This window comes from Eumetopias jubatus, unplaced genomic scaffold (genome assembly GCF_037043125.1).
Source record: "Eumetopias jubatus isolate StellerSeaLion01/CBP00866 unplaced genomic scaffold, mEumJub1_p1.0 scaffold_4, whole genome shotgun sequence".
Lineage (NCBI taxonomy): Eukaryota > Metazoa > Chordata > Mammalia > Carnivora > Otariidae > Eumetopias > Eumetopias jubatus.
In genome coordinates this window covers 43,845,852-43,869,780 of record NW_028274810.1, presented here as the reverse complement: position 1 = coordinate 43,869,780, position 23,929 = coordinate 43,845,852, and the positions used below count along the sequence as shown (strand labels likewise).

General features: G+C 41.6%; 1 protein-coding gene across 2 annotated transcripts in view; it reads left to right on the top strand.

Annotated features, from left to right (window-relative positions):
- The window catches only part of ST6GALNAC3 (ST6 N-acetylgalactosaminide alpha-2,6-sialyltransferase 3), a 292,424-nt gene that overhangs the window by 14,371 nt on the left and 254,124 nt on the right, over nucleotides 1–23,929 (top strand). The gene's annotated exons all lie outside the window — the stretch shown is intronic.

Below are 23,929 nucleotides of genomic sequence, written 5' to 3'. Positions count from 1 at the left end.
TAATATGAGCTTTCAGGCAGGATGTGTTCAGGACAGCCTTTCAGAGCGAAGATGTTGATGTTCCCAAATTAAAGAGCTCATGGTCTATGGTAATATATTCTCGTGATTTAAAATTAGGTGGAAATTGGTAGAGTTTGTCAGAAATCCACTGAGGATGAAAATGAGACACAGTTTTAGGTGCTGAGCTATATGCCGAATAGCCCTTGTGTTTCTTTCTTGAACATGTACTTCAAAGAAGCAGATTTGTTTTTGATATCCATGGGAGCATGTGTATGAACTGATTCCAGTGCCCTTATCATCTCCAGAATTATTTGTTTGTTTACTTATTTATGTATTTATTTTGTGCACAGGTCTGTGGTCAGTTTGCTTCTTTGGTTTTGAAACCAGGACGATCATTATAATTCTCCTTTTCATTAAATAACCCTCTCTCTGCCCGTTGTTGTTATCCCCACTTAGAGGCTGGGAATGGAGTCACCTAACATGAGGTCATTCATCTCTTCGGCAAGTCCTGTGCCTGTGTTACAAATTCTTATGCTGACAAAAACACAGGAATCATGGCAACAGAATAATATTCACCACCTGAGCCACCTTGTGACATTTTCCTGCTAGTAGGAAGCTTTTTCTTTTTTTCTCTTTTGCTTTTAACTCAGAAGAATGCATCCTAAATTCTGTAGGCTACATAATCATGCCCATGAGCCTTTTCTTTTCAGGGCAACCTGCCCCCATAACTAGTTTTTTCTGTAAGTGATACTAAGTATGCAGAAAGCCAATTAAGAGATTTCACTTAGGATTCCTTTGCTTAACTGTTTCTCAAAGCTTAACTGCTAGAAAAAGATGTTAGAAGGATAACATTCTATATTGGTCCTTCAAGTTCTCACCTTCATGCTGTATTTCAAACTGGAAAGCTTCTACCTGCCATCTCTATATGTAGAAAACCTACGCATCCCTCAAAGCCCTGTCCAAAGGCTATTTCCTCCATGGTGGTTTATCTGAGTCTCCTTGGAAGTCACGGTTCCTTCCTGTGAACCCCTCAGCACTTTCTGTTGTCACTAATATTGATAAACACTTGCATAACTCTCTTGCGAAGTTTATAAACATATTACCCCATTTAATAAATAATCTTGTGAACTTGATATTGTCTCCATTTGAATGAGAAACGTTAAATAAACGAAGCACAGAGAGACTAAGTAATTTGTTAAAATGCCACATGGCTGTCCTCTGTCTTCTGACATTCAGTCTCTTCCTTTACCGGCTATATCCTTTTGGTCTCAAATTATTGTCATCATCTCAGCTAACCCTTACAGAGCACATCTTTTTGCCAGGCATTCTTCTAGGTGGTTCCATGCAGCAGAAATAATACCTAACACCTTCTTGCAGAAATAATACGTAAGCTTCTTGCCAGATACTCAGTCTTCAAAGGAACCCTATGCGATAGATCTAATTATCATCCCGCTGTTTGCAGGTGATGACTCCAAGAGACAGAAAGCTTACTCAAGAGCAGATTAACTGCAGGAAGTTACTGGGAGCATCATAGTCTTTCCACGTCACAAATATGGTGTCTAGTCAGTGACAATGCTGTGAAAACTCACAAATGTCAGAGGCCACACTTCAGCCACCAAAGAAAGATTATCCATCTCCTCTGCATTTCGGATCTTGCGGGAATGCATTCCATAGGCAGAATATAAACGCCGTCGAGGACCATAGTGACTGGGAAATCTGTTCATTTTTCAGCCTTCGCTCTGCAGGATAGGGGAGGAGCACAGAAGAAGGTAAACATAGATCCTGACTGAGCATTAACAGATGATGCCTGGCATAGCTATGATGATGTGAGGCTCTTGGCCACTCCTTCTGAATAAGACCCTGTTAAGATGGTCGTCGAATGTCGTCACTCAGACTTGTAGTGGTTTCACCCAACCAGTGCAGGGTTGATGAACAACCACATGGTTTGATGTAGAGAAAGATTGCTTGTTAACAAGTAGTGGAATACAGGGCTGAGAAAGGAGTGGATGTTTTCTACAGCTTGTGAGGAGAAACTTATTCTATCTGTAACGGAAAATTAGTTGGGCAAATGAATGCCCGAGGGCTATTTCCTGATGTGTTCCTATTTGCAGTCACTAGGTGGATGTGCAACCATCCACAGGCTTCTTAAATCTTTCAGCTAAGTAATGACTGAATAGAACCTTTGTTCCCCCTTTCCCGCTCAAATGCTGCTTCATTAACATTACTTCTTGTTCGTAACCATCATCTGCTAAGTGTTCTGCAACTTACCGCTTTAAAAGCTGGATGGTTTGCTAACAATTCCTCATCTAACCAGTTGTTTCACCAGGTGCTTGCAGGTTCCTACTCCAGTAAATCTTAGCATGAAAATGTCCCATCACTGAAATTCCCCACTACCACTGATCGATTAGGGCAGGCTTTGTGCTGATGAGTATGTGTCTCAGGGGGGCCTTTGTTTGAAAAAGTGTCAGAGACTCCTTTTATGGGGGGAACGAGTGTAAATGTAAATGTGGACATGTGTTTACCAAAAAGAGTGGTAACTGAAGAATTACTAGCTAATAATCACCCCACTCGTCAGTGTACTGTGTTTTTTCCAGTTAGTCCTCTCTTTTTATGAATATCTCATGGGTTTTTCTCCCACAAGTGTGCCTTCCAGAAGTTCCCTGGAAGATTGATTGGAACACAAGGATTTCAGTTCATGGCGTCCTGTTAATCAGCTCAGATTTGTTAAGGTCATTAGTGTTATAAATTTCCTTGTACTCACAATTTTCCTTACCTGGAGTTAATTCTGTGTCAGTGCATTAGTGTGGGCAGAGTACTTTCCACCAACTCAGTGTTTTTAATGGAGCTTCCTCTGTTTAATAACAATGGAGATCCCCAAAGGGAAAACAAGCCATTTGGTTCAGATGTCTTGTGGGAGCTGAACCCACCAGAATGTTCTGCTGGGGGACGCATCACTAACCTGCCAACAATTGGCGTCTGTATCCTATCAATTCCTCTTCACTGAAGCCGCGAGGTGGGGGGCACTTTCTTTATCCAGTCATTTCTTTTTTCTTGCTTTGAATGCATGAAGGAGACACAGGAACATTTGGAAAGGTTGGGACTCGGCAAATTGTAAGATTGATTTTCCAGTGTTGGTCCCCATAATATTCAGATTGAGATAAGTTGCTTTCTATACAACAGAGTCGATACCGATTCCTTGGAAAGAAACAAGGCCATGATGAGTCAAGTTTTCACCATGTGTAGGCTCTGCTAAGTGTTTCAGGGCTAATGGCATTCCTTGAGGTAGTGGAGAAGGTGGTTACAAAGTTAGAGCCTGCGTTGTGAATCCATATAGAGTCCTTAAGACTGTTTAGTCTACAGACTTTGACAGCTGCCCAGCTCTCGGCTTATCTCTCACTGCACCCTGTCCTCGTGGTGCTCAGTGCTTTGGCCGTGCTGAATCACTTGGAATTCCAGAATACACAGTATATTTTATACCTTTACAAATTTTCAAATGCCTGCCCCTCCCCTCGTTTACCTGGTGAACTACTCAGCTTCCAGGCCTTTTCTGATAACCTGCTCTTTCTTGGTGAGCTTGTGTTCCTTGTGTGGCCCAACATATTTCTATCAGAGCCTCTTTAACCATATATTACCGGTACTTGTGTGCAGAGCTGACTTCCGCTCCATAACCACGCGCCACTTAAAGGTAGGATCCTCTTTATATCTCAAGCCCCTTTCATTTTCTTCCTGCCAGGATTAGTGCCTCCACTCAGAAGCACATCCAAAAATATTTTATAATGTGTGAATTTCAGTGTAGTGTTTATTTCAACCCTAACAGAAAAACAGATTGATTTTATCCAGAGATGTGACTCTCCTCACACATAGTATATTCAATGGGTGGTGATGCTCAGCAAGATTTGTATTTTATAAAAATCACAGGAAGGAGGATCAGCGATCAGAAAGTATGAAGGCAGATTTGAGCTCAATATAAGTAATAACTTTCTGGGCATCTAAACTCTTCAAAGGTGGAATGTGCTATCTTGTCAAATAATGGGGTCTCATGACTGGAAGTATTCATACCAAGACTCACAGGGGATGCTGGCAAATATATAGTCTTATATTGTTTTGGAAATAGGTGCTTGCCAACATCCTTTCTAATCTTAAGAGTCTATTTTTAGCTCTATAATTCAGTTCAAATATCATTAAGTTCTCATAATTTCCAATTATGGAGTTGATATCCATCAATTTTTCTCAACCTTCATTAAATTTTTTTTATTAATCTAAGTCAATGAAACAATTATCTTCTGCCTCACTCCCCAGTGAATCTCGCTGTCCTTCTTTATCCATGTTTCGTTTCGCTCCTCGTCTATAAATACATGGTAAAATTCCTAAGACTTTTTAAAAGATCTATCAATTTAAGTCGACCAATTCTTGAATGATGGGCCAGATGCAATAGGGCAGACAGAGAATTTATGAAAATGGTTATGGTAGCTAACATTTATCAAGTGCTTACCGGCATTTTACGTATATCAACACATTTGTTTTCACAACAATACTATGTGGTGGGTAGTATTTTCCCATTTTATAGATTAGAGTCCTGGGACACAGGGAAGTTACTTAATTTGCCCAAGATCTTAGAGCTGCTAGGTGGAAGAACCCCAGTAATCTGATCTAAAATCTGAACCTGTAACTTTAAGCATTACTGACTCTTGATGAATAAATTTAATAAGACACTATTTCTTACCTTCAAAGATGATTTCGCCTGGTAGAATTACATGTGTTTATTACATAATGGACAAGGCAGTCCTTGCTTTTACTTATTCTGAAGATTTCTGCTTCCGAGTTTCTCTTTGTTGTTATTGCTTCCTAGTATTCTGGCTTTGGCATCAACCAAATCCATGCTTATTTGATCTATACCATTTGTGATGTTCTCAACTTGCTATCTAACTTTATATATCTTTCGTCTGAACTCAGAGGAATGGGATTCTGTCTCCATGATTATGTTAATTATCCTCCCCTGAGACTTCTCCCTTTATATTTTGCTTTTGTGGGAACCACAATAGTATGCAATGATCCACCGACAGACTGGTTTCTTCTATAAGCACACCTTAGGCCTTGTAAAGTATAATTTAGAGAAGCAATTCTCAAATTTTAACATTCACCTGAAGGATTGGGTAAGACACCAGTTGCTGGGCCCCAACCCCAGGGTCTCAGATTCATTTGATGTGAGGTCAATTTCAAGGGTCTACATTTGGAATGTATTCTCAGGTAGTGCTGATGTTTCTGGTGCTGGGACCATGCTCTGAGAGGTTGGCTTTTCAGAGGTTAGGCTGGGTCACAGATAGCATGGGTATGTTTAGAAAGCTTCACAGGTGATTCTAATGCACACTCAGGAGTTACACATATTCAAGTATTACTCCAACTCTTTCAGAATGCTTGAGTCGATGCCATTCAGTCCTGTACTGACTTTGTTAGTTTGGTCCAAGCACTCTACATTTTTCACTCCTTGGTAACATGTCTGCACCTACCTTCTTCAAAAGATCATTTGGGAGCAGAACTCTGGCTGATGCCTATCTCAATAAAGACCAAGCAAGTAATTAATTGAGGACTTAAAATACCTCCTTTTCCCAGTAATATGTTCCAGTTACCACACATGGCACAGCACATGGTAGATGCTCAGGGAATGTGTGTTAGATGAATGAGCATCTCTTACAATAATAGCCTTATTCCACCGGGCTAGGTTGACTGACCATGTATCTCTAGCAATGCTAGAAAAATAACTTACTTCTGATAAAATTGCTGATTTTATTGATCCAAAAGGGCCATGTAAAATTATTTTCCTCTTTTTTACTTGCTATTTTCAGTTTTCCCAACTTGGGCTCAGCCAGCAGGGCCACAGCTAGACGGGCTACACAGATTTTAATAAGGACTCCTATTTCAGCGAAGGATAATAAACAGGTCTGGAGGGCAGGGTCACACTCCCGAAGCCTGCCTGACACGAGGCAAAGATGAAAGTGCTAGAGAAGGCTGAGCAGGCTGGAAGGAAGCTGCAGTTCCTCACTGTGGATTTCCTTGGAGTGCCATTAGCTTGCCGGGAAGAACATGGGGTAGATTGAATTTACATGAGGGAGGCAAGGCTGAGCTCAGTTATCTTAAATTTTTTTTGGCATCGTTTCAATTATTTGTTGGAATAATGGAACTTTGATCTAAAACATGTTCCTTAGTGTCGTATTTCTTAGCATGACCGGGCATAGAATATTTCCTGTTTTCCGTAATGATTGTCATGGAGTGCCCTTAAATTTACTATAAGTAGAGAGCTCCAATTCTAAACAGTAGTGTCTCTTTGTGGTCTAAACAAGGCCCTTGTATCCCGTTCGCCATCAATGATGGAATCTCAGAACGTTGGGCAGTTTACAACAGTCATTTTTTTTTTTTATCTCCATTAGAAATTTGTGAGATAATCATTGGGATCTTAACCTTATTATACAGGTGAGGAAACTAAGTCACTCCAAGTTTAACTGATTTGTCCCAAATGAAACAGCTGTGAGTGGTGAGGTCCATGAGGGCATCTCGGGTTCCCCCACCCCCCTCCACCCCACCCCCTGCTCAATGCCTGATTTTCGACATTGCACTGCCCAGCACCTCTGTGGAGAGGAGCTCTTTTTATTCTCATTTGTCTGATGAGAGAAAATATGAGGAAGGAGAAAGGTTGGTGACTTGGCCAAGGTCAAAGGGCAAGGCTGATTCAGTGGCACAGGCAAGGGTGAGAGCTGTGGGAATCTCGGGTCATGAATCTAAACAGAAATGCACCCCCCCCACCCCCCTGCCATACCGAAGGGATCCCTTGGCTATTCCCCCTCCTCTCCCCGTTTGGTCTGCTCTGCTGCATGTTTGTGAACAGCAGCTGCATTATCAAGTAGCCGGGGCTTCCTCCAGATGAGCTAATGTGCCGCCAGAGTGGAAACTAGCAGGGCTCACTTCACAGGCCAAAGAAGGCATTTGCATTTGCCTCACAGCCCCAATTATTCAAATCTGCCCACAGCTGGAGAAATGACATCCTGGGCAGAGGCCAGCCTCTGATCTCTGGACCCTGCTTTCACCCAGATCGGTCCCCTCCTGTTGCTTAAGCGGAGGCCAGGCTGGGCCCCCTTGGACACCGTGCACAGTCATTCTGCAGTCCCCAAGCACCCTCTGGCTGCTGTGTCAGCAACTGGATGCTCGCCCAGGCTCTGCAGGACTCGGGAGTCTGGAGCCTGCTGGCCTGTAGGCAAGAGAGCTGCCAGATGTGCGTGCTAATAAATGGCAAGAGCTACTGTGCAATTATCATGGTACAGAAATAAGTCGTGAAATTCTCTCTCCCACTGGGTTTGGAATCTAGAGTAACCGAGGCAGCAAACTTCTCTTTGTGTGTGAAGGGGAACTAGTTACCGGTGGCTTCCATTCAGAGATGTGCTCCTCTTGGAATGAGGCCTTTATCAGCAGTAAAGGCTGAGGGGCTTAAGAGCAGGTTGTCTAGCATTTGATACCTAAAGTGTGACCTGCAGGCCACCATCACTTGGGTGCTGGTTAGAAATGTGGAATCAGGGGCGCCTGGGGGGGCTCAGTCCATTGAGCATCTGACTCTTGATTTGGGCTCAGGGCCGTGGGATTGAGCCCCTTATGGGGCTCCATGCTTAGCCCGGAGTCTGCTGGAGATTCTCTCCCTCCCTCTCCCTCTACCCCTCCCCCCGCCCACACACACATGCTCTCTCTCTCTCTCTCTCTCTAAAAGAAATAAATAAATACATTAAAAAAAAAAAGAAAAGAAATGTGGATCAGGGCCCATCCCAGGCCTGCTGAATCAAAATCTGAATTTTACTAAGATCTCCAGAGCGTTTGCTTGCATGTTTGAGAAGCTCTGACCTCAACACGAGAACCTGAGGGGCTTGTGAGACCTGTGGGCGCTGTGACACTTCCTCTGTAGTTCTGTAGCATGAGTTGGTCACACTGAATGGACTCTTACCTCCAGTACTGAGGGTGCAGTGATATTAACCCTGCTGGCCTTTCTGGGCCATAGTGACATTTACAGAGGGCTGTGTGAAGTGGGACATGTCCAGACAAGGACTTACCGGTTGCATGAGCTTTCTCCCAGAAGTCATTGAGCTGCGTGGCCCCCACAGACCAGCCTCTTACTATAGTGCCCCTTATCTTCAGAAAAACCCCAGCTGTGCTGTGTGGGGGAGCCGCATAGCTAATGGAGAAGCAGCATCCTGAAAATGATGTTGTGGCTATTAACATTTTTATGGGTGGGCTGTTTTGCAAAGCTGAGGAAAGTATTATTCTTTTAGGATTAATATATTTAACAAAAAGTCTGCCAGGAGAGGAGGCTTTTGCTGATAAATATAATTCTGCTGTTGATTTATCTAGTAATGGAGACTTGAAATTACAGGAATCAATGTGTATGTGAAAGCCATTGTCATTTGGTTAATTATGTTTTGCCAGCAGTATGGGGAAGCACTTTATACTCGGCGTAGCCAAATGTATTTCAGCCAGAATCCTGCATTATAAGTGATGGGCCTAAGTGTAGATGAAGACAAAGACACCTCTAATTCCTGACTCCTGGACGTTTGATGCATCCCTCTCCCCGCGCACTGGGGCTGTGGCATTTAGGTCTGTTTCCTCTAGGGCAGTGGTTCTCAACTAAGGTGATTATTTACTCTATCCCCCACCCATGGGACATTTATGAATATCTGGAGACATTTTGGTTGTCATAACTGGGAGAGGAATGATCTGACCCAAACTATCAGTAGTGCTGTGAGAAACTCTACTCCAGAGCACCCTTATCTCTGATTCTGACCCAAAGAATTGGGACCAACTCCATATCCTGTTTATCAACAAATAAAGAAATTAAGTCTGTGGGCATCACAGTCATCTAGGATTATCTACCAGGCTATCTACCTAGGATGGAATCAAGAGGAACATACAGTAAAAGAGGCTGGAATTGTTCTGAGGCCATCACCAGCTATCTATCTGTCATTGGTAGTGATGCTGTTATCAGGGACTTTCTCAACTTTCCTCTTCCTTCTTTTTGATGAGTCAGCCATTGGTTTGGAGAGCCTAACCTACACTGTAGTCTCAGCATGGCTATTTACTACTGAGTGACCTTGAGTGTGGTAGGCAGAGTCATGGCCCCCAAAGACGTCCCCATCCTAATTCCTGTGAATATGTTAGTTTCTCTGGCAAAGAGGACTTGCAGATGTGATGAAGTCAAGGATCTTGAGATGAGGAGATTATCCTGGTTGACCTAAGTGGGCCCAGTGTGATCACTGGGTCCTTACAGGTGAAAGAGACCAGAGAGTCAGAGTCAGAGATGAAAGGTTCTGTGCTGCTATTTTGAAGATGAAGTGAAGTCGGAAGAAGGGGCATGAGGCAAGGAATACAGGCCACCCACAGAAGCTGGAAAGGGATTCTCTCCTAGAGCCTCCAGAAGGAGCATAGCCCAGTGGATACTTCAATTTTAGCCCAGGAAGGCCCAGGTTTGGACTTCTGACCTCCATGACTGAGAGTTAATGAATTTGTGTTGTTTTAAGCCACTGAGTTTGTGGTAGTCTGTTATAACAGCGATAGTATATCATATGTTGAGTCAAACATTTTCCTCTCGATATCCTGCTGTAAAAACAGGGCTCGATCCACTGTAAAATGGGTCTCATTCTTCAACGGTTACTTACTGATCACGTGTTACGTGTCAGGCGCTGTTCTAAGCACTTGGAGTAGAGCAGTGAGCAACACGGACCAACCACTGCTCCAACCTAGTGACAGGAGACCAATAAACAACAAAAAATGTGTGCATGTGTAAGTGATATGTAAGTGCTATGTGCTATGAAGGAAAATTGAAGCAGATAAGGAAGCTGGAGTCCGTGGCTGTTTCCTAGGAGGCATTCAGGGAAGGGTTCAGCAGGAATCTCAAGGAAGTGAGGGAGAAAGCCATGCAGGTATCTGAAGGGAGACTGTTCTCAGCAGAGGAAGAGGCAAGAACACATGCCCTGAACACACGCTCCTAGCTGGCCTCAGGGATTCAAAAGACAGGGAAGGAGCCACTGTGGATAATGATAATAATTACCTCACAGGGCTGTTGTGAGAATCCTGGCAAAATATATGAAACCCCTTAGCGAACTTCAAAGCACTTGGCAAATATCAGTTATTATCATTGCTCTGGCCCCCTCAGAATGGATTTGTGGGGCTGCCAAGTGACCCAGAGGGTGACCTTCATTTTCTGTCTGAACGAAAGTGAGGAGAAAACAGCTGATGGCCCCAGGTTCTGGGAATTGTGCACAGAGGCCCAGAAAGAGAAGCATTTTCCCAACATGGAGATGCTGGTGAGTGTATGTGTGCCCTTCAGATGGGCAAACCTTTGGGGGGTGGTGAGGACAGGGTAGGATGGGTGGGAGATCAATGCCACAGTCTCAGCTCTTACACCTTTCAGTCAGGAGAGCACTCCCCATAAGCCAACTGGGGCTTAGAAGCAGTGTACTTGTCCCTCATGAAGGCTCACAGCCACTCTGGGAAAGAAATCATTGAGGAATTTAGAGACCTTGAACCCTCCCTGGCCAGGGACTGGCGAGAAGCACTTAGGATAGCTTCTGACAGCCCAGCCTTGCTGGCAACTAATCCCCCAGGAGGAATCAAGCTCTGCCAAAGGATGAAATTGAAATATTTGAAATATAATCCACACAGTTCTTTTTCTAAGGCAGGTGGTGAAATGGTCTAGTTTTTATAAAAAGCTGAGAACATTAAAATACTGACATGCTGCGCAAGGTTTTGTGTTTGGGAATAAGACTTTCTTCCACAACTATGGGGGGATTGGAGGAGGCTCAGGGCGTGAAGCACCCAGAAGGGTCACAGAGTCTATAGCCTACCTGTATGCCTACCGATTAACATCTTAGGTTTAAGGGACGTTTTCAGTGCATTTTGAATCTCTAATCTCATAATGACCACGGCAAGGTCATAGATGATGTGTGTGTATTTCATCCTTCTTTATGTTGAATAATCCACTTGTAGCTGAAAGGCATTTCCGTCATTATTTGATTATCCCATTAGATTTTTTTCCCTAAATGAGTTTCTCTAAGCTGTCTTTCCCTACTTTTTGATAGATAAATGGAATATCTTCAGAATTGAAAGATTAATGTGAGTGCTTTATCATCAGAGTAGGGAAGCTTTCTCTTTTGAGACACATAGTAACAAAAGTAAAATGGACATCTTCAGCCTTACCATTCTTTCTGTGAAAGAACCTCATTTATAAAATTTAGGCTTTGATATTAGTTTGCTCTGCAGTCTGGAGGGACTGTAAGAGGAAAGGGACGGGAAGGCTAAGCAAGATGAGCAACTCCAGATCAGGAGGGGGAGATTTGTGTGTGCTCCGATTTCTGTGGGAGCTGAATCCAGATCCTAGAATGCCTGGGAAGATAGTCCAAACCAGACAGAAACCAGGCATGCAGCCAGGATGAACAGCGAGAGCAACTCTGAGGATCCATAGCCTGTCAACTGCTGGTATATAGGCAGCTTCCCCGGTCCTCAAGGTCAGAACAAATACCTATCTTCCTTCCCCTTTCTTTTCCCCAACATCTAAAGCAAAACCCTGTGGACTACAGAGAAGCAAGGACCAAACACGTCCCTCTCGCTTTGAAGTGCTTTGATATTCTTTGCCTTTTATTTTCTTATAACCTCAATAGCGTGTTAATGCTATGGAATAGCAGGATTCCCTTGCATTATAGGATAAGTGTGCTAGTGAAAAGTAATTGCAAGGCAAATTTTTACAGAGGAATTAAGGCAGTCTGAGAATTGCTTCGAGTGGCATATTCATTCATTTACTTATCAAAGGGCTGTGGTACCTCCTAGATGATGGGCACTGAGTTGAGCACTGGTCACGGGATGCATGTGGGACAAGACCTTATCCTGGGCCTCCTGGCACTCAGAATATAAATGGCCGTGGAGACAACATGCGGTGAACAAATAGGAAACTGAATTCTAGATTGTTGAAGGTGGTACGAAAGGACAGGCATGATATTATGCTAGACGGAAGCACCCGTGGGTATAGGATGAGGGAAGCAATTTCCGGGAGCCAAGGATGGCCTTCCTGAGATGGAATCTGAGAAGAAGCCAAGCACACTGTTAGAGACCAGGAATGGGAACTGTTCAGTCTGGCTACTCTGGGAAGACGGGAAAGCCTGTATTTACAAAAGGGGCTTTTTATACCGTAGGATTTCACATGCGGAATAAAAGAGACAAAGCAAATGAACAACAACAACAAAAGAGACAACGAAAAACCAGACTTAACCATAGAGAACAAGCTGGTGATTACCGGAGGGGAGGTGGGGGGAGGGTGGGTAAAATAAGCGTGGGGATTAAAAGCACGCTTGCCGTGATGGGCACTGAATCATGTATAGAATGGCTGCATTACTATATTGTACTCTTGAAACTAATATAACACCATATGTTAATCACACTTGAATTAAAAATAGATTTTTTTTAAAAAAGGGATTTTGATTTACAGAGTCACATGGTCTAAAAGGAACCTTTCACCATATGCTTCTAAGGAGACTACTGGGTGCCCCCTTCCAAACCACCCCACCTTCTGCTCTCTTTTCCCTTCCTACTCTTTCCCAGCATTGTTTTTTCTCCCTCGCTATTACTAACATCTGACATACTTTGTAATTTACTTACCTGGTTTGTTGTCTGTCTTCCCCACTAGAATGTGAGCTCTATAAGAACCCACATTTTGTCTGTTTTATTCGTGATGACTGTGTCTCCGATGCCTAGAGGGATAACTAGGTGTTCAGAGAATACCATTTCCACTACACTGAGCTATTTCTTTTTGCCCCTAGAGAGGAGTATGGCATAGAAGAAAGATCAACAATTTTGAAAGCTGCCAGATCTGGAATAATCTGCTATACTTCATGGGGTTGTTATATGAGATTTGCATGAGAGAATGTACATAAAGAATGAGTGCCGCGCTGTTGTGGATGGGTGAACAAATACCGTTCTCTCGTGGTTCCCCATCTCTCTTTCTCTCAGCATACTCACAGAGGGCGAGAGCTACCAACCTGATGAAGTAGGAGAAGGTGATACCTGGTGTTTCTCCACTCCCTTGTTGGGGTCCTCCTAGCTCTTCCGGCCTGCCTCCAGCCTCCCTCTGTCACATGTTGCTCCCAGCTCTAGCCTTCCATCGTGTCCCATCCAGTCCAGCCTGTCCGTCGTGCTAAACCCTCAGGGTCCTTGGCTCTGATGTATAAGGAACGGAGGATTCCTCACAGCCAATGCGTGCTGAGCCCCTAGTGACTGCCGCTGGGTGAGGAGCAGGCCAGCCTTCCTTGCCACGGATGGGAAGGATGTCAGCAGACACCATCGCCCTGTGTGGGCGCAGCCTCCCCCTCGTGGGCAGAGAGGAGCAGACACTGCCGCTGTTGGCCTCTACCTATCCCAATTCCACGCTCACTAACCAAGCTCGAGAAAAGCCTTCTTGAATCCCATTTCCTCAGGAAAAGCAGGAGGATGAAATAGTGCTGGGGAAGGGAGACAGCAAGGCGGGAGAGCAGAGGCATAGAGAGAGGACAGAGTGTAAAGAGGAAAGGGGCGAGGGAGAAGAAAGGGGATAAGAGAATGAATGAAAGAGCAAAGGAGAAAACGGGCAGGTAACCAAGCCTGTTAGGTGCTGCCATAGCTCACACCCACAGAAAAGATGTTAACAGCCAAGTCTGTGAAAATCCGAGCAGGGAAGTATCTCTACCTTGGAATACGATTTCTAATGATAAATAAACAATAACACAATAATATTTATTAAACACAATGCTAAGAGTTTACAGACATTATCTCCTCTGCATGGTCCTTTCAATTGAAGTCAGATCCTGCCATTTCTATGTTCAGAATTCTTCAGTCACGTCCCATCTCACTCATAGTAAAACCAATATCCTTACAGGACCACTCAACCCCACTTCTTAGTAGGATCTACTTCCCACCCCCATCTCTGCAAGTCCTTCCTCCCAGTCTCTCCCTTGCTCCCTCCATTTCATCCGCATTGGCCTCCTTGCTGCTCTTCCTGATCAAACTAATTATCCTGCCTCAGGCTCTTTGCACTGGTTCTTATTTTCCCTAGAACAGTCTTCTCCCAGATGACCTCATGACTTTCTCCCCTGCTTCCTTTGGGGCTCTTCCTTTACTTGCTAAGCAAATTTTCCCCTGACAACTCTATTGCTATCACTTCCTTCTGCTCCCCATCCTCCTCATCTTGCTTTAATTTTCTCTATGCTACTTATCCTCATCTGGCATATAATAGTATTTTACGTTAATTGTTTATCTTTTGACTCTAGACTATGAGTACAGGAACTATGTCAGTGTTCTTCTTGATTCATGGTAGATTCGTGATTATTATGTTCTCACAGTAACCCTAGAAGATGGATACTGCTTTTTATCCTCCATAGTGCAAAATAGAAGAAGTAAGCTTACATCAGGTAGGTAAATTTTCCAACATCATAGATAGAAGGTGGTAAAGCCAGGCTTCAAATAGACATCTGCCAGGGTATGGGGCCAGTACTCTTAATGGCTATGCTAGCTGGTTCCCCAGGGGCTTCCTACACTGTAAGGACTCCTATCCCAAAGGGTAGTTGAGCATACTGCCTGGCGCATGGTAAGAGTTCAGTAAGCATTCAAGATATTACTATTAGCATTATCATTATAGAATTAACTTACTGTATATATGCATAGAAAGCTTTGGTTGAAATGTTATCTGTTCATACATTATTATTTTTTTAAGAAAGAGCATCTAAAATTTGGAAATGAGGCAAAAAGATGACTGCATATCCCTTCACGGTCCTACCAGAGCATTATCTAACCTGTTTTCCTAAAGGTTATCTGACTTCATTGGACCATATAATTTTGTTTGGCTTATTATTTACCATTGATTACAGTCCAGACTCTATAAAGTTGATGTTAATGTATATAAAACTAGTAAGATGCAAATCATTACTGACCAATAGAGAAGCAAATGACTTCTAAACAGTAGAGATGATAACTCCAAATGTTCACATTTTACTGCTTTCTAAACCATTGGGCAGTTTGGGATATATATCTTAGAAATGTTATTCCAGCAAGCTTTTCCCCCACCCATCCTTCCATCTGTCTATCTGCCCGCCTACCTACCTGTCTACCTGCCTGTCTACCTATTTACTTACCTGTCAGTTTCTTGTATTCTCTTTCAAATCAGCTTTGTTGTCTTGCTGGTTCCTTCATTAATGACTTTAATATATTTTTGATACATGCTTCTTATGTATTTGTATGACAATAATGATGTTTTTAATTTTGTCATATACATTACAATAGAACAACTAGAATAGAATAGAATGATGATATGATATGATATGATGATATGATTTCCTAGTAAGGAATTGGTGTTCCTAAGATATCGAAATCCTGGTGTACCCTAACAACTATCTAGTTCCTATACTGCTACCCCTGATGAAATTGACTACTTACAATAGGGTTTACCTTACTTTTGCTTACTGGGTGCAAGAAGGGTATATCATAGTGGCTGGGAACCAGGACTCTGGAGTTAGACTACCTGGGTTCAGGTTCTTGCTCTGCCACTTACTAGATCTGTGATTGTGATGGTTAATTTTATGTCAACTTGACGGGACCATGGGATGTCCAGATGTTTGGTTAAATATTATTTCTTGTGTGTCTGTAGGATGTTTCCGGATGAGATTAACATTTGAATCAGTATACTGAGTAAAGCAAATTGCCCTTGCCAGGGTGGGTGGGCTTCATCCAATCTGTTGAAGGCCTGAATAGAATAAAAGCCTGAATAAGGAAAAATTTTTTTCTCTCTGTCTGATTGTCCTCAAGCTAGAACAGTGGTCTTCTCCTGCCTTTGGACTTGGTCTTGGACTGGAATATACCACCAGCTGTCTGGGGTCTCCAGCTTATTAAATGTAGATTTTGGACTTCTCAATCTCCATAATCATGTGAGCCAATTCCTTATAATATACCTATCTCTCTCTATATATCTATATATAATAACCCAACTGAAAGTCTCTATCCGTCTGTCCATCCATCCATCCATCCATCCATCTTCTGTTTTTCTAGAAAACGCACACTAAAACAGTGATCTTAGAGAAGTTGCTTAACCATACCAACAAAACGTGGCCATATGAGTACATCTTATCTCAGAAGGTACTTTTAGGAGTAAATGCAATATAATATGTCAGGTGCTTAGCTTGGTGTCTGGTACTTAGTGTTTAACAAATTAGTTATTATGACTTCTGTTTGTTTTTCATCTTAGAAACTTATGTAAAGAAAATGAAACTTTACAGATCAATTGACAGATTTTAATTGTAATACTCTCTTTGCAGACTATAGCAGTATTTGTATAATAAGACAACTTTTTTCCTGTTCTTCCTAGAAGCTTACCAACTGGAAGCTCTGAAAACAAGTGTTTACCATGAAGGATATTGTATTCTTAGCCCTACAAATTAAAATAGCCCATTCTGAATGTATTTGAAAAATGGCCCCTGTTACTTATTTTCTAAATTTCTACACTTTGTTACAGACAGAGATAACTTATTATTTGGCACTGACTGTCTAGTCTGTAGTTTTATTGTCTTACGCACTTTTTGACCCTATTGATTTACCCTGAAAGTCTAATTTAGTGTAAGAGACCACTTGTGATTTTTGTGCAATTCAGAATGTGAAAGTATCTTTCCCAGCAACCTGTACATTCTGATTTCCTTTGCACATGAGAGTTGATGTGGAAAAGGCAGTTGAGCAGAGGTTGACAATCTTTCAGAAGTGCTATGCCAGGTGTCCATTTATTCACTCTAATTTAGGGTTTCCATGCCAGGAAGAACCTCCTCTCCTCCAAACCACGGGAGACTGAGAACTTCCAAGGCAGAGTGAGGCTACGGAAATTGAAATTTCATTCTATGATAGATTTTCCCTTTTTTTTTCTTTCCCAAAGAACAAGAACTTTGAAAAAGCAGACACCAGTTTTATGCAATCCAGGCAGAAATGATCATATATGTGATGACGTGGTTGGTGGACAAGACTGGAGTTCTGAAACTGTTTGAAGTGTATGCAAGCACTGTGATAGACATGCACTGTGCATTCATTTAATAATCCATTCATTAAATCCATGAGTCCCTAACTTTACATATACAATACTTAATTTTTTTTTTGCAGAATAAATAAAAGAATGTATTTAAAGTACCCAATACAGTGCCTGACTCATAGTAGGTATTTAGCAATGAAAACCATTAGTTTTAGGGCGCCTGGGTGGCGCAGTTGGTTAAGCAACTGCCTTCAGCTCAGGTCATGATCCTGGAGTCCCAGGATCGAGTCCCACATCAGGTTCTTTGCTCAGCAAGGAGTTTCCTTCTCCCTCTGACCCTTCCCCCTCTCATGTGCTCTCTCTCTCTGTCAAATAAATAAATAAAATCTTAAAAAAAAAAAAACAGTTTTAATCTTCTCTTTAAATATTTTACAAAAGTAATGTACATAATAAAGAATCTAATAGTGTAGAAGTGCTGACATAAAAAGCAGCAATTCCTCATGCTGCTTCTGTTCTTTCCCAGTCATAGTCTCTGGAGCCTTGATTTTTAAAACAATTCAGTTTTTCCTATAATTGTCTATATAGCATTCAATAATCCCGGTACCAGGGGTGATGCATCCTCCTTGTACTCTCATAGGGACAGTTCCTGCTGGGTCAGCCTAGATTCGCCTTCATCAGGCCAAAGTTCCCTCTTACACTGTTTCAGGTGGAGGTCTTACAAGTGTCCCTAGTTGTTGAATGCCAGACCTGTCATCCAGGGGGATGAATTGGAGTGGGGGAGTCCATGGTTGGGGAGCTTATCTTCCGAATCCCTTGTGCACCGCTGCCCAGACCTTGATGGGAGCAGCTTCTCTTTCTGTCCTGCCATGATGCATTCCTTTCCCTTTCACTGGGTTGGTCCTTCCCTTACGTCATACTTTCTCCAAGTCCCATCTCATTCAGTCTCTGCAAGAGGAAAAACTCTGTAAACCTCTTAGTTTGCTCTTTGAATCTCTGTTTCCCCCTGTGTTACAGCCTAGAGGTAAGTGTGGAAGGAGGAAGGAGCTCTTGGGGGTACAAAGAAGACAACTGATTGGAGGGAAATGCACAGAGAACAACTAGACAACACTTTGAAATAGAACCGTCCTGCCTTATTCCCTTATTTTACTGTTCCTTGATTTATCAACGTTAGACATGATTTATTGGTCCCATCCATAAAGAGGGAGAATTTAGTCCATCCGTTTTCTCTACCTTTTTTTTTCCTTTCCCTTCCCAAAGTCTGAGGGTTATGTTAGTGTTTTGCTTCTTCCGTTTTCTTTTTAATTTTAAATGCTACATGATTTTTTTGTCACATCATCTTCAGGCAGCCTCTCTTGTCTAGCCACCAAGATAAGTGCGCATGTGCTATTCTTCCTTCCTCTATGACATTGTCGAGGCTGCTCATGTTCTGTTCTAGAACCACATTTAAAGTTTCCAAGTTTTATAGTTTGATTATAAAAGTTGAAAATCAATAAATGGGATTTATATTCTAAAGTTGATTAGCATAATTTGAAAATGGACTGTATATTGGAAAATAGTGCTTCCCTATGAAATTTCCTCAATTTGGTAATTCTATTTTGCCTACATAGAAACTATCATTATACTTACAATATACATGCTGAGGGATCACAGCATGCTCCCACAGAGGTCTGCAAAGCAGCGCACAGGGGATTTGGAAGACCTGGAGGTCTGCAATGTATTTTCAAATAGTTTAGCAAAAAATAGATTTATATAGAAATAGAGTAAGATAGATGGATGGAGAGTGAGAGAAGGTAAATATGGCAGGATGTTAAATGCAGGGGATGTACCTGTTTCAGCCCCTTAGTCATGTAATTTTTCTGTTGGTTTAAATGTTTTCCAAAAAAAAAAAAAAGTCCAGAATTGTCAACAAGTTTAAAATAGATGAATGTAATCATGCCTCTATCTCCCTCCCAAGATTTACCAAGGACTGAATTCAAAAAGGACTGTTCAAGCTTCAGTTAATATAAGGTATAACTACTGAGAGTTGGTAATTTTAAGAAAAAAAACATGAAAATGTCCATCGAGTGACACATTTTAGAAGTATTAATTTGAGTCAGATTTCTTCGGCTCAAGTGCAATTAATAGTCTAACAAAAGAATCATCAGTAAGATGGGTAAACGTGTGAATCATGTCTGAGATTTTTAAACTAAGGTTGAAAATAAACACATTTTCCAGCTTCTTAGATAAGATTCCTATTATACCAACTCTGTGACATGGATTAAAATTATGATAATGGATTAAAAGTATTGTTTCATCTCATATAAAACACAAAATATTAGTGTCATGAACCTTTTTAGTGCTTATGCTAATACAGGGCTGGCAGTTGTGAGGCAAACCCTAAGCTACTGGGGCTTTCCTAAGCATTATTATTCTGTTATATGATCACACTGTTTTAAACACCACATCTCAATTTTCTGACACATTTTTCACTTTTATAGTTCTAAGGACTTGCAGCATCCTATTCTTCTCTAACTCCTTGCTCATGTGACTAAGAGAAGTGTTAAATTAAGTATGAAATTTCAGAGTGTAATGTAGTGTTGAGAAGTAAGACCGATTTTGTCCTGGGTCATGCATACTAATCAGCTTGTGATAATAGATTAATTTGCTATAATTTGTTTTGCATGTGCATGCTCATATTCGTATGTGAGATTGAGCTATAGTTTTCTTTTTCATGTTTTAATTTTGTCAAGTTTTGGTCATTAGGCTTATGTTAACTTTATAAAATGAATTAGATAACTTTCTTTTTGTTCTGCTTGAGAACAGATTATGTAGCATATTCTTATGTGTTTTTTAAAGACTTCAAATAATTGCTTCCTAAAGAAATGTATGCCCTAAGTTTCTTTCTAGACATATTTCATTGTTAACATTTTTAATTTCTTTCCTGATTATCTATAACTATTTTTTTTAAGTTTTTATTTTACTTCCAGGTGGTTAACATACAGTGTGATATTAGTTTCAGGTGTACAATATAGTGATTCAACACTTCCATACAACACCTGGTGCTCATCACAAGTGCTCTCCATAACCCCCATCACCTGTTTCACCCATCCCCCCATGAACCTCCCCTCTGGTAACCATCAGTTTGTTTGCTATAGTTAAGAGTCTGTTTCTTGGTTTGTCTCTCTTTCTCTCGTTTTTTCCTTTTGCTCATTTGTTTGGTTTCTTAAATTCCAAGTGTGAGTGAAATCATATAGTATTTGTCTTTCTCTGTCTGACTTATTTTGCTTAACATAATACTCTCTAGCTCCATCCATGTCATTGCAAATGGCAAGTTTCATTCTTTTTGATGGCTGAGTGATATTCCATTGTGTAGGCATATATACCACATCCTCTTTATCCATTCATCAGTTGCTGGACACTTGGTCTGTTTCTATAATTTGGCTATTGTAGATAATGCTGCTATAAACATCAGCGTGCATGTATCCCTTTGGATTCATATTTTTGAATTCTTGGGGTAAATACCCAGCAGTGTGTTTGCTGGATCAGAGGGTAGTTCTACTTTTAACTTTTTAAGGGCACTCCATACTGTTTCCCACAGTGGCTGTACCAGTTTGCATTCCTTCTAACAGTGCATGAATGTTTCTTCTTCTCCACATCCTTGCCAATACCTGCTGTTTCTTATGTTTTTGATCTTAATCATTCTGACAGGTATGAGGTGATACCTCATTGTAATTTTGATATCTCATTGCATTTCCCTGATGGTAAGTGATGATAAGCATTTTTGTTTGTGTCTGTTGGCCATCTAGATGCCCTCTTTGGAGAAATATCTGTTCATGTTTTCTGCCCATTTTTAAATTGGATTGTTTTTTGTGGTGTTAGATTTGTAAGTTCTTTATATATTTTGGAGACTAGCCCTTTATTGGTTATGTCATTTGCAAATATCTTCTCCCATTCCATAAGTTGCCTTTTAGTTTTGTTGATTGTTTCCTTTGTTGTGAAGAAGCTTTTTATTTTGATGTAGTCCTAATAGAAAACCCAGACATGAACCCACAACTATATTGTCAATTAATCTTTGGCAAAGCAGGGAAGAATATCCAATGGGAAAAAGACAGTCTCTTCAACAAATGGTGTTGGAAAAACTGGACAGCTACAAACAAAAGAATGAAACTGGACCACTTTCTTATACCATACACAAAAATAAATTCAAAATGGATTAAAGACCTAAATATGAGACCTGAAACCATAAAAACCCTAGAAGAGAGCACAGACAGTAACCTTTTTGACATTGGCCATAGCAACATTTTTCTAGATATGCCTCCTGAGGCAAGGGAAACGAGCAAAAATATAACTGTTTTTAAATCCTCAGTCCATTTAAAAAATTTATACTCTCCCAGAAAATTCTCTTTTTACCTAGATTTTTGAATTTCTTAGTATAAAGTATATACAGTGTTCTGTGTTACATTTTAAATCATTTTATCTATGTGTTTATATTCTTTTTATAACTTCTAATTTGCTTTGTGTTTTCTCATTTTCCTAGATTTTCGATGTTTGACCATTTTGTTCGTTTTTCTGACAAACCAGCTCTTAGGTTTATTTATTTGTCCATTTTAGAGTTCGTTTATTGCCAATTTTATCTTTATATTTTTTTTTCAGAATTTTATAATGAGGAGGAGGGTCATACATCCCAGTTTATCTGGGACATTTTGGTGTGTGCCTACTGTCTCGATAAAATTACCAATAGCACCCTCTTTCCTCTCAAAAACATGTGGGTTGGATAATAAGTTATAATGATAAATCATGATGAATGAATTATACAATTTTCCCTAAATGCAACTTTAACTGCAGCCTATAATCATAATTGATTTGAGGGCAAGGCAGAAGTTCTTTGATATTTGAATGGTTTGTGGCCATTTAAAGGGTTACACTAAAATAGATAGACAGTCTTTCTGTGGTGTTAACATTTCATAGGAGTGGTGGTGCAATTAGAAAACAAGGCTCCTTGAAGGGGCAATAATGAAATAAAAGTGGAGAAACACTGTTGTAATGCTGTTTGAATACTGCCATTCATTATTTTGCTACTTTTTTTTTTTTTGCTTAATAGTTATTCAGATGTTTTATAATTTGAAAATAATGGTAGTTCTGTTTAAACAAATAGGTTAGTGTTTCCACACTGAAATGCCCTCGTTGACATTTGTGACATCAGTGTTGTCAACAGGGTTGTCTCGTTCGTGTCCTTGGCTGACTTCACCTCTCAACCACCTCTGACCCTGTTGACAACTTTCTTCTTACGGCGTGAATATCACTGGCCTCATAGGAGTCAGTGAACTGACAGTGACTTGCTCAGACTGGGTGTGTCTCTTGGTTTCCCCTCTACCTCCCTGGCCATTTTCAGACTTTTTAGATTGCTTTGTCACCTCCGGCCGACTTCTAATTGTTGGAGTAGGAAGAGCTTGAGCCTGGGTCCTCTTATCCGACCCCATGGCTTTAAATCCTCTTCTATAAATTTATACCTCCAGCCTGGACGACTCCCATGAGTTTTTAACTTAAATAACCCATTGCCTGGTTGACACTTCCATGTGGTTGTGTAAGAGTTATCCCAATTACGTACATGTTCAAAATAGAGTTTTCTCTTCACACTTATGCTTTATTCTTCCTCATCTCTGTAAGTGACAATGACATCCACTCAGTCTCTCAAGCCAAAAACCCAAGAGGCATCCTAGAGATTTAACTGCTTGCCTTCCTCCACATTCCATCCATCAGCAGTTGTATCTCCAAACCTGTCCACTTCTCTTGAATTTCCCTGTTATACCAAGACACCACATACTTTCACCTAGACTGGTCTCCTGCCTCCACTCTCCTCTTCCAGCCTCCATCCCACCCACCCATTCTCCAGAGCTGCCAAGGGGACCTTTTAAAAATATAAATCAGACTGCTTATCTCCTCTCCTTAAAATCTCTATTGGCCTTTCATTGCAGTCAGAATAAATGCCAAGCTCCTTCTCATGGCCAGTAAGGAACCTTGCCCACATCTTCCCCCCAGCCACACTGGCTTCCCTCTGATCCCAGAACATACCTCACAGGTTTCAGCCATGGGATTGCTTGCTGTTTCCTCTACCTGGCTACTCTTTAGTCTCTGATCTTCATGTAGCTGGTCAATGTTTTCTGAAAAAGCTCAGCTCACTTGTCACTTCCTCAGAGAGGCCTTCCCTTCTGGCGTCATAATTTACACTGGCGCCTCTCCAGTGACTATGAAATTACCATGTCCAGTTTTGCTTTGTTTTTGTTTTTGCTTTGAACCAGACTGACTGTGGCAGAAATTTGGCCAAGGTTCCAGCAGGATGGCCCCCTCTGAGTTTGAGCTGGGATTTCCTGCTCAGGGCTGGGCAGGTGAGGCAGTAAAGGATTGAAGGAGGGCTTCTGGGTGTAGGCTTCAAAGCTGTGAGGTGATAGGGGAGGACAGACAAGATTGCAGGTGAGGCCTGTCCCTTCAGGCTCTGCATTCAGTGCCTTCAGCACACCTTCATCCATTACCATGGAGAAACCCTGAAGCCAAGCAATTCCAAAGAGTGGCAAACAAAGAATCATCTCGTAATAAATTTGTCCCCTCCCCAAAGGCCCCAGTGGGGTCAGCCAGGAGATGAACTTTGCCTTCCATATTGTGGGCTCAGACCCCCTCACCAGTCACAATGACATTGACACTCAGACAAAGACTTGGACCCCTTTGGACGTCAGAGCCCTAGCCCACTACACAAACCCTAGCAAGTGGGTCTTGGGACAGCCCAAGGTCGAGGCACCCTTCTTGCCCTTGTACAGCTCTTCCAGGTTCATCTTTCCTTGCATAGCACCCACACCAGACGGCATCTCCCATCCCGATAGGGGTGATGACTGCAAAGGCACT